This window comes from Haliotis rubra, unplaced genomic scaffold (assembly GCF_003918875.1).
Source record: "Haliotis rubra isolate DU_JTF1 unplaced genomic scaffold, ASM391887v1 Scf88, whole genome shotgun sequence".
Lineage (NCBI taxonomy): Eukaryota > Metazoa > Mollusca > Gastropoda > Lepetellida > Haliotidae > Haliotis > Haliotis rubra.
In genome coordinates this window covers 2146384-2157426 of record NW_025767612.1, presented here as the reverse complement: position 1 = coordinate 2157426, position 11043 = coordinate 2146384, and the positions used below count along the sequence as shown (strand labels likewise).

The window sequence follows — 11043 nt, the reverse complement described above, 5'->3', positions numbered from 1 at the left end:
ACTGGTTTGAAAGATATATTTGTTTTTACTTTGTCATGACTGCGTTCTTTCATTTAGTTTGTAGTTCCATTAGTTATAGAAAGGGGGCAGTGGGGTAGCCTAGTGGTTAAAGCATCCGCTCATCACGCCAAAGACCTTGGTTCGATTCCCCACATGGGTACAATGTGTGAAGCCCATTTCTGGTGTCCTCTGTCGTGATATTGCTGGAATATTGCTGGACTATTGCTAAAACTTAAAGCGGCGTGAAATCATACTCATCATCGTCACAGTTATAGAAAAGTCAAAGCTGAGTTGTGTTACTTAGACACTTTAGGTATGCCAGAAACATATATCTTGTTAATGTGTTTTGTGCCAGCATCAAACCATAAAACCTAAAGGCATTCATTCATTCATTCATTCATTCATTCATTCATTCATTCATTCATTCATTCATTCATTCATTCATTCATTCATTCATTCATTCATTCATTCATTCATTCTTTCTTCATATTCGGTACCCAATACAGTACCCCAGCACAGGTCTGTACATATGGTCAGGAGTATCAGTGACAGCAACTGAAATTACCTGTTGTAGGCCATGTAGCTCACCTGAACTTATAAATATTTTCAATATGACAAATCAAAATATAAGAATTTATTGATGTTGACACAAGATTTTGTAGTATATGCTTACTCCTTCATCAGGTGAAAGATGGAGGAGTTAGAATATAGTCTGAAACACTGTGTACCTCACAATAAAGAAGTTGACATATATAAATTCTTTCCTTTATGTGTTTCACTTCTAAATGTTGTTCAAAGACTAGCATCAAACCTGTGCCCATGGCTTCACTGAAATGGTTTCCCCTGTGCCCATGGTTTCACTGAAATGGTTTCACCTGTGCCCATTTTTTCCAATGAAGTGGTCTCACCTGTGCCCATGGTTTCACTGAAGTGGTTTCCCCTGTGCCCTTGGTTTCACTGAAGTGGTTTCACCTGTGCCCATGGTTTCACTGAAGTGGTTTCACCTGTGCCCATGGTTTCACTGAAGTGGTTTCACCTGTGCCCATGGTTTCACTGAAGTGGTTTCACCTGTGCCCATGGTTTCACTGAAGTGGTTTCACCTGTGCCCATGATTTCACTGAAGTGGTTTCACCTGTGCCCATGGTTTCACTGAAGTGGTTTCACCTGTGCCCATGATTTCACTGAAGTGGTTTCACCTGTGCCCATGGTTTCACTGAAGTGGTCTCACCAGTGCCCATGGTTTCACTGAAGTGGTTTCACCTTTGCCCATGGTTTCACTGAAGTGGTTTCAACTGTGCCCATGGTTTCACTGAAGTGGTTTCACCTGTGCCCATGGATTCACACTTCAGGCTTTCCTCTCACATGAAGCTGACACATTGTGAAATAACTGAAATATTGTAGCATGTGTTACATTTGTGAGTGAGTGAATATTGTTTTATGCGATTTAGCAATATTCCAGCAAATGTGTGGCTCCTTTTCAAAGGACATGTACCCATGTGGGGAATCGACTGTAGCCAGGTCTTCAACATGACAAGCCAATGCTGTAACCATTAGGCTACCCCACCGCCCTGTTACATTTGGGATTACACTTTCTCAGTAAGGTACAGAATCTTGTACTTTTGCGGGGTTTAGTCCCATTTTGGATGTACCATATGTTATATTTGGGATTACTGAGAAAGTGTGACTCCAAATATAACATATGGTTACATTTGACCACTTTCTAAATGGCATTGTGTATTTATATCTTTCAGCAATGTGTAGTAAGGCCAATTTACATTTGTCAGAGGGGTACACAAAGTGTCATCTAGATTGTAACCAGTTCTCAAATGTCCTTCTGGGGGAAGCTGCAGTGGCAGAGTGGGTTGACTATGTGTACAGGTGTTGCCTCACTCTGAAAGCACGGGTTCCAATCCTGGGACTCTAAGAGTGTACTGGAATGTGAGTGAGTGAGTTTAGTTTCACGCTGCACTCAGCAATATTCCAGCTATATGGTTATGGCGGTCTGTAAATAATCAAGTCTGGACCAGACAATCCAGTCATCAGCAGCATGAGCATTAATCTACGCAATTGGGATACGATGACATGTGTCAACCAAGTCAGCAAGCCTGACCACCCGATCCCGTTAGTCAGAATGTACTGGAATCTGTACTTTACTGTGAAGTCGTAATCCACAATATAACATATGGCTGTCTCATATGCCATGTAAATGTAAGGATCTGTGAGTGTTTCACTTTCAGTATTACGGTTATGACAAGGACCCTTGACTTTCTCTTGGTACTGGTGATACACTTGTACTTCCTTGTTACCCATAGTTACTAGGGAGTTATATAGCACATATGTAACATGTGTTATGTTTGGAATTACACTTTCTCAGTAAAGCAGGTTATAGTACTTTTGGATTTCAGTCACATCCGATTATGTGCCTCATTCTGATTGTGGGTTCGAATCCTGGATCAGACTCAACCCTGTTCTAGAATCTGTACTTTACTGAAAAGGTGTAATCCCAAATATAACATATGTTACATTTGACCACTTTCTTAAAGGTGTGTGCATAGCACATGTGTAGTTTAGTGCAACACAAACAACAAAAGTGATGGCGAGCTATTTCAAATATAGCGTTGATGTTTTAAGCGTCCTGCTGAAATAGCACCTCCTGACAAAATTCTTGAGCAGTCTGGTTGTAATTGTTACAAGCAGCGTGTTAACAAACCCACAATTTGGCATGACAAGCCCTTTTTTTCTTGTGAATATTACATATTTTGGGTTGGTTGGTTTTGATGTTTTACGCCGCACTCAGCAATAGTCCACCTGTATGGCGGTGGTCTGTAAATAATCAAGTCTGATGATCCAGTGATCAACAGTATGAGCATCAATCTACGCAACTGGGATACAGTGATGTGTGTTAACTAAGTCAGCAAGCCTGTCCAACCACTGTCGCCTCTTACAATAAGCATGTGTTGCTGTCAGAAGACTCATTCTAATCCGGATCTCTACAGGTACATATTTTGGGAGGGCGGGGCAATAATTTACACAGCAGTGTGGAAAGGCATGTAGCTACCTAATAACTATTATTGAAGATGCTTTAGTTTCTTTGATGTGTGCTCAACCACTTGATATCTGGCAACAATCTATGTTTGGTTTTATGCCGTCTTCAGCAGCATTTCAGCAATGTCACCATGGAACAGACCAGAAATGGGCTTCATGTATTGTACCCATGTGGGGAATCAAACCCATTATGAGCCCACTTTGTCTGTGTTTCTCATCATCAGTGGGTGGGTTTGGGAAATTTCAGTACTCATGTTTTAATTGATCTAAAAGTGTTCTTGCTGGCACAAATACATACCTAAGGGTCACCCATCTTCAGCAAGCTTATAACAAACTTTCTACCTTTATGCTATTGGTATTGTGTCATATGCTTTATAGCTGCACCATTATTTACTAGTTCAGTCGCTTTTATTCAACTATGTCTCATACATTACAACTCACAAACCCCCCACTGTTGTGAAAATAAATCACGCCCTAGGTTTCTAAAGAGCAGAACTATTTCTATATAACACAGTGCTGTAAAAAACACATCTGTGTCCACAAAGACCTGCATATAAATCATTTTACATTTAGTGGCAGTAGTAGTGGATGGTTTCTCACAATAAATGTAATACCACACTGTGCTGGCTGGGTTAATTAGGGTCAGGAATGTGATTCTGTGTTGATAGCGGGCAGTCGACTGCTTTCATTAACAGTATTATGCTGGGATTTGACGGAATTACTTCGTTAGTTAATTAGGTTTCATACTGTGCATCTGCACTACTGGTGGAGGTTTAGCTGAAGCTATGGGTGAGTTTTGTAGATGGAAGGTACCGTACTAGCTGTAGGTATAGGTTAATTAGCGACAGACACAGGGAGTTAATCCTATTTGGCATGGTATTGAACTGTCTGTGTTCTCTTGGCAGTGAGATAAAGTTCAGAGGTTAGATGTTTGTGATGCAAATCAAAATTCATTGGAAAGGGAAATGAATCTTGATACTAGTTGTGATTTTGGAAAGCACAGGTAATTATGGAATTAGCTATTGTACTATTTTTGCCACTGCCTACCATAATGCAGTTCTGTCACTGTACATACCTCGTAATACTTACTTTTCGTGGTCCATCCATTGCTGTTGATCAGTTTATGTGTAACTGACATGACTGGGTAAGGCTTGTTCTGTCGCGATTATGCAATCAGATTTACATTTTGTTTCTATAAATAGACAGTTGGTTAGCCCAAAGAGTGCTCAAACCAGAGTATTGAAACAGTTTGTTTATTCAATAATTGAATAATATGTGCAGGAATAAAATATGAATTCACACACGGGTGGCGCATTTTGTTTCATATTTTTGGAGTAAATTTATGATGTGTTGATATGTCTGTGAAACATGGCAACTCCAGCACTTGCAACAGACTATAATTAATGTGTTGTGACATTTTCAAAATTATGCCGTATAATGTCTTTTAGAAGATATTTTATGGATTTAATCTTCTTTATTGTTTATTTAAGAATATAGAAGCTTAAATCCATAAAATATCTTGGTCATATACCGCATCTTTGTGACTTTAGCCACTTTTTCGAAGCCTGAGTCTAGTAAAATTTTGTTTTGCCCAGTGAGTGCAAAAGTAGTCCATATGGTAACACGAAAATCTACTGAAAATTATGCTAGAGGCCATGTTTGAGCGAGTTGTCTGAAATGTTTTAAACACTGATTGATATGTTCCAACATGTTACTTATTTTTTTGTTAGCATGTAACTGTACACAGATGTTTATACTCTGATATTTTGTTTGCAAATAGTCAAAGAGTTCACGCTGTAAAGAGTGATAATTGTAATCATGGTAATTACCTAATAAGTTAATTATCCCACAATGACAGGAAGCACACAGTGAATTAAGGTGGATTAAGCTACTATCCAGTTTATCATTGTCACTACAACTCCACAATGACAGGAAGCACACAGTAACTTAAGGTGGATTATGACAGCTTGTAAAGTGTATCCAGTTTTTCATTGTCACTACTTCTGCTGATGCCGATACAGTAAATGTTGGTGCTAGGTACCTGTCTGTATCCAGTTTATCATTGTCACTACAACTCCACAATGACAGGAAGCACACAGTAAATTAAGACCCATGATTGTGTGACTGTAAGATTTAGACATAATTGTTCAGTCACCTGGTTTGAATATAATACATGGTAAAGATATTGAATAAACTCAAAATTGTAGCCTACGAGCTGAGTGAGTGACTGTATTTTTACGCCTTTTTGCAATATTCTAGCAATATCACAGCGGGGTACACCAGAAATGGGCTTCACACATTGTGCCCATGTGGGGAATCAAACCCGGATCTTCAGTGTGACGAGCAAACGCTTTAACCACAAGGCTACCCTTCCAACCCCTCCGAGCAGAAGATTAGATTGCCATCTCTTACAAATTTGATATCAGGAATTAACATAACGGGTATCCGGGTAGAGTAGGGTAATAGGGGGTAGGGTACCTGGGTAGAAAATTTGGACCTGTCCCAGCCCTAGTAGGTATGATAATGCATTCTTCAATTCAGAGTGTTAATATAAATTAAATTCAGTAGATTGTTTTTAATTTTTTGTTCATATCTCTTTGTGCTGCACTGTTATTTACATTTATAATTTTAACGACAAACATATAGAGAATTTCACAACATGTCATTAAATCAATTATATCAAAACAATTTGTTACAACTTTCAAAATCTCAAACATGCTGAGGTTTTTTAGCTTTATTAACAAGTACATTTGATGTCAAAAGACAGCAGAGTGAGTTTCTATTTGTAATCCAGAATCATTCTTCCGACTTTTGTAAAATGTAATTCGAACCAATGCCATTAGTGTGTAAAGTACAGCTAACCGGCCTCGGTGGTAGAGAGAATTGTGATGTCAGTTGATTGTGATGTCATTGTTCAGAAGATAAAAACTTACATAATCCAAAGGTGGCTTCTACAGGAGATACAATTAGCGTGAAATGAACTGATATCTCCTGTGAGATATTGCTACAGTAAAGTTGCATCACAATGTAAGAAGCCTATTGATGTGATATAATCAGTAACCGTGACGTCACAAGTAAGCATCAGTTATAAAGTCCCATGATTTATGTTTATATATATTTGATATGAAGACAATCAGGTGAGATTTCCTATTTGTTTCTGGGGCGGTGAGGTAGCCTTGAGGTTAAAGCATTCAAGCCGAAGACCCGGGTTCGATTCCCCACATGGGTACAATGTGTGAAGCCCATTTCTGGTGTCCCCCAGTCGTGTTATTGCTGGAATATTCCTGGCGTAAAACCATACTCACTCACCCACTCTATTCTTTTCAATAAAAATTTCAGTAAAATTTACATAAGAAATTACTGTACACTAGGGGTTGTGACAACACTGAAAGAGTCTGCACACAAAGTTGACTCCAAGGTTTTTACACCCGTCACAGGTGGGCTCGATACGACCTACAAGGATATTGGTATGTTTAGCATGGGAAGACAAGTTTGTACAAGAAACAAGCCGTATTATCCACAACCTTTACTCAAGAATTGATCAACAAGGACAAGGAGATACACAGAAACTATATAGGTCCAATGACAACAGTCATAAGTCATATATTGGACATATCAGTGATAGTGATAGGCGTGATTGGGGCATGTATACTACAAGTGTCTAGCAAACACTGTTTCTCAGATCTTCCATGACAGCCACTGTAGTTGCTAGGGTAATGTCAAGTGCTTCTACTGTTGTTCGAGAGATGATACAACCTCGTTGGTCAGGACGACTTTGCCTCGTTAATCATGTAATTCACATCATGGTCCTTAGCATGATGTTTTCAAAGGTTTTAATATTTTTGGAAAGAAAATGTTTTTGAACATTATTAATGATTACTGTTTGATTACTGTGATTTTTTTTCATTCTCTTTTCAAATTCAGTATGATGTAAAGATCATTTTAGTTGAAAAAAATTAAAGGTATTCAATTTTATCCGGTGATGTTTTCATATCTAATATTTTAAACAAAATACATTAGTATACGTGATCAGCTCAAGGTACATAACTGGGGGACACACTATGAATTTATATCGAGCTACTCCATTATAAATTTCATACTAGTTGCACTCATAACTTTATGATGTTTACATTGTTTACTACTAGTTTTTACATTCCATCTATGTCAACCCATGAAGATCTGGGTTAGAATAGGTCTTCAGCAAGCTATGCTTGTCATAAAAGACGACTAACGGGATCAGATGGTCAGGCTCACTGACTTGGTTGACACATGTCATCGTATCCCTTTTGTGTAGATCAACACTCATGCTGTTAATCACTAGATTATTTACTGACCGTCCCAATATAACTTGAATACAGCTGAGTCTGGCGTTAAACAATAAACAAAAACATCTGAATCCTAGGGAAGGGTGAATGGTCCACAGTACTTCATGCTTGTCATAAGAATTGTTGAAGCACATTTGGTAGTTCCTGTACCTTTGCATGGGTTGTTGTGGAGCGCAGGAGTACATTGGTAAGGTGTCTGCCTATCACGCTGAAGGCCCAGGTTCGATCCCTGGTGGAGGCACCTAGGTTCGGGTCCCGAGGTGGGCACATTTGCGTAGTATCCTTGGACAAGATACTTAGATCCACATCGTGTCAGTTCACCCAGCTGTAAAATGGGTACCCGCGAGGATGTGCTGGCAATGTGAGTGTTTAGTTCATTGCGCCTAATGGGCTGCATGGCTGTATGCTCCCCAGGGAGTTGAAAATGTATCGGAAAGTATGATAGTGTCCTATGACCAGGAATAGTAATGTACGTAGCAGGCATGTGCAGGCAATGTGCCTGGATATGAGCGCCATATAACCAGCCTTAATTACTATTGCTATTACTATTGTTGTTCATGCCATCAACCACTGGTTTACTTGGTTCATGTTGGTATAGCTGGATAGTATTGGTTGCAATGTAAAATGTATCACTGAATCACCGTTCCTTACAACTTTATTCTTGTCTCAAACTACCAAACTAGTAAATACTCCTCGGTTCTTGTAATATTCAGCACTTTTCTTGAATCAGTGTTGAGTAAGATTATGCTGAAAAATCATGTTTAAGACCATAGTTTGTTGAGTAAGACAAATTCCATATTTAAGCTGTATGACTGTGGCTGGGTGTGATCTGTAAACAATAAAACTAAAACCATCAGTGATATCATGAGCATCAATCCACACAGATGATATGCCATGACATGTAATCCACTCGAGTCTCATAACCTGACCACCAAATCCCTTTAGTCAGCCTCTTTCACCAGCAAAAATGAAGCCCATTTCTGGTGTCCCCACCATGATATTGCTGGAATATTGCTACAAGTGGCATAAAACTAAACTCACTCACACACTCACCAGCAATCGGTTACTGGGGACCTATATTCATCCGTGATCGGATCCCCATAGACCCAGTAAATTGGAGTTAGTTGGAAAGAAAAAATGTCTGCCAGAATAACCAATCAAAACGCATCTATAAAATTGATTTCAGTGTTACTGAATTATACATGTCAGTATAGTTGTAAATACTAGTTACAAGGATTCATTTGGACCGTAGCAGGAAGTCATGTGATGCAACAATGATCACGACGCGACAATGGGCGTGTTGTTTCCTGTCGACAACTATAATAGACTCATGACAACAATGCATCTTGGGTAATCACGCAGAATGATGAAAACACTGACGTTGTTTGGAGACAAAATAAATCAGTTATGAGCAAACATGATCACTGTATTATTTAATGTACATTAATAAACAAAACTTCCATTATGAATCCATTATGAACGATGGTTTAGTAAAGACAATATTCATCTCCCAAATGGACGTCCTTCACCAGAACATTGGTCACTGGTGGCAGTAGAGAGTATTGATCAAGTAATTGTTGGATGAAGATACAATCGTTTAGACACCATGTCGATCATTTGGATGATTAATTCATGACTTGTGTCTCGGTGCGGAAGCTTATCCTTGTCCATCGCACAGAATTGGTGCTTTATGTCCGTATGTTGGCATTTACCTAATGAGCGTGATTGGTTTCCATGGTAGCAGAAGCAGCAGTGGTGTTGGGAGTTTTGTTCCCATCAATACTACAGGTTAAGGCATTACAAAGCGTATCACATCAGGTTACTCGTGTTGCATAATTGATTGTCTATGTGGATTGAAGTGTGAAGATCTCTTTATCACTGTTTATGGAACAGCAGTCAGGCCAAACGTCAGGCAACAGCTGTGCCTACGTCTACATAAGGTATTTAATGTTTAATGTTTCATGTTTGTGTGAAAGTGTGTACCTATTTGTAGGGGTTGAAATCTATCCATGTTACTAACGAACGTTTCTGGTAGAGTGGTGTCAAATGTTTGACAGACTATAACTTGGGTATCAGCTGAGATGATATCTCTTAATGATTAGATGGGCACAATGTGTGAACATAGGCCCCACACCGCGTCAGTCAGAAAAACGATAAACTAGCCCCCGGTTTAGTATCCACACACCCTACTATATAATATGTAAAGGTTCATCACAGAAATACGGTGACATGATCGAAAACCGGACAATTACACACGTCAATGACTATATCGTATTTTAAAGGTCTCACAAGTATCAAAAGCTTTTGTCCATATCTCCGATGTATGTTGGAGGCATCACAGTACATGTGCTTTCCATGGGGATGCACTTGATAGTTTTATTAAATCGCCAAAGACCGAAGTTGCTATGCTGGAAGTATACAAAACTATAGGTAGTAGGGAGTGTGAATACTAAACCAGGGCCTAGTTTATCGATTTTCTGACCCGCAGTAGGGGCCTATGTGTGTGAAGCCCATTTCTGGTGTCCCCACTGCCGTGATATTGCTGGAATATTGCTAAAAGTGGCGAAAACCCAACTCACTTACACTCACTCACACTAAATTAGAATGTGCCTAATGTCACAAAACAATCTTCCATTATTTAACATTAGCATTTGATACTATACTAACAATTGGTAACTGAAATCAAAATAATGTCAAGTTTAATGTTCTCAAATCTTTTTTCATATTTGATTGCCTCTATGAGAATGAATGTCTTTTGATATATCATGGAAGTGAATCCAGTGAATCCCTTCAGTTTCTGATACTGAAGAAGTTGAAATTTTCCAAACTGTTTGTATGATACACTTGCATGGATGTTTTACAAATTTCTTTTTCTGTGTCTGTAACAGCGATACTGTTGTTAAGAAAGCTCTGATCCAGTCCCTTATTTCATGCTGGGATCTTGTGCCTGTCTTCAGCTGTCATTTAAGCTGGTTAGCAAGGATAGTGTTCTGTGTGTTTAGGTGCAGCTGGCAATATGGAGTCCCACCATTTTGAGATGAATGGGGAAGTGGACAGTTAAACGTTTAACATTATGGCCAGGACTTATTAAAGCTTAATTTTAAAGATAACATTTGCTTTCATGCTTAGTAAAGTAAGAAAAATTAGCTGTAATAGGCAAGATTAGGTTTTGGTGCAACAGGGATAGTACTCTGTATGTTTAAGTGTAGCAGGGGTAGTGTTCTGTGTGTTTAGGTGCAGCAGGGGTAGTGTTCTGTATGTTGAGGTGCAGCAGGGATAGTGTTCTGTATGTTGAGGTGCAGCAGGGGATGGTATCATGAGCATCAAACCACACGGTTGATATGCCATGACATGTAATCCACTGAGTCTCATAACCTGACCACCAATTCCCTATAGTCGCCTCTTTCACCAGCAAAAAATTAAGCCCATTTCTGGTGTCCCCCACCATGATATTGCTGGAAATATTGCTACACGTGGCATAAAAAAAAACTAAACTCACTCACACACTCACTCTGGGGACCTATATTCATCCGTGAATCAGGATCCCCATTGACCCTGTAAATTGGAGTTATAAGTTGGAAAGAAAAATGTCTGCCAGAATAACCAATCAAAAAGCATCTATAAAATTGATTTCAGTGTTACTGAATTATACATGTCAGTATAGTTGTAAATA

The 11043-nt window shown here is 39.1% G+C and overlaps 1 protein-coding gene across 1 annotated transcript in view; it reads left to right on the top strand.

Moving 5' to 3' along the window:
* The first annotated feature begins 2435 nt into the window (after window positions 1-2435).
* The window catches only part of LOC124263322 (coiled-coil domain-containing protein 181-like), a 33891-nt gene continuing 25283 nt past the window's right edge, over window positions 2436-11043 (top strand). The window contains 2 exon segments of the mRNA XM_046697903.1: window positions 2436-2439; window positions 6103-6107. The gene's annotated coding sequence lies outside the window, so the exon portion shown is untranslated.